Source organism: Gavialis gangeticus, unplaced genomic scaffold (assembly GCF_001723915.1).
Source record: "Gavialis gangeticus isolate Ggan-Ray unplaced genomic scaffold, GavGan_comp1, whole genome shotgun sequence".
Lineage (NCBI taxonomy): Eukaryota > Metazoa > Chordata > Crocodylia > Gavialidae > Gavialis > Gavialis gangeticus.
Window position 1 is genome coordinate 23,402,940 of NW_017729008.1, and position 1,130 is coordinate 23,404,069.

Genomic DNA, 1,130 nt, shown 5'->3' on the forward strand with positions numbered 1-1,130 from the left:
CACCCAGCTGGTGATCAGAAGGCTTAAAAAGAGCAGGGACATGTCCAGAGAAACCCAGACATATGGTAACCCTATCTTGGTGGTGTATCCACACTTAAGCAAAAACATTATGGGTAGACAGACAGACAGACAGATTAAGCCCTTTATTATATTAGATTCTGGATCCCCATTCTTTAATCACAAGAATCTCAAAAAATCTGACACTATGCATGCAAAAACATTTATGTATATGTTTAACTGTACACTGCATTAACAGATAGTCACTGAGTGCCCTCTGGGGTGCTTGCTCTGGACTGCTATGGCCTTGGCAAATCGCTGACGGCCGTGTCACATGTTATGTTTATGACATAACCAGTGCACTTAAACTGTGAGTGTCCACGTGTTCAGGTAAAAAACACATGCTTAGTGTTATCTATCATAGCAAAGTCGTGGCGTTTATTGAAGGAGTATCTCCGATTGTATTAAGTAGCACGTTCAGCTATCAGCAGAGTGCTCCATGGACATAATACAAGTTCAAGACTGTGGAGTGGGACCAGGGCTGGGATTCACAGTCCGCTGACTGTCAGTCCCAGGCCGAGCACCACACCAGAGCCAGTTCAAGACTGCCAGCAGCAGAGACCCAGCTTGCCCCATCTACCTGCAGCAGGTGTGGATCCAGCAGTGGGTGTGACACATTCTCCCAGTCTTGGCTCTCAATGACTCCCTCTGCCTGCTGCCAGCAGCAGGGACCTGGCTCACCCCAGTGTGCCAGGGACAGGCACTCCCAGGCTTGGCAGTCCTCAACACGCAACAAGAGAGTGTGGGATTTAAGTGTGGGGGTTGCACGTCCTCAAGGGCAAACATGAGATGCGGTACCTGGTGTCAGGGTCAGTGTCAAGGCAGGTTGGGGGCGATGTGGGCCCCCCTCCCCCAGCATCCCCATGGTACATGCAGGGGCAGGAGCCACCTGCCCCCGGCCCTGGAGGAGCTGCTGGGCTCCCATGACCTGACAGCCCAGCTTGGCCTGAGCACAGCCCACCCCCTGCTGGGGTCAGCACAGCGTAACCTAAGCCCCAGTCCTCCCCAGCTCTTCCGGCGGCAGTGGTAATGGGCCGCTGTGACCCCCCCTCCCTTCCCCCACTCCCCTCCCC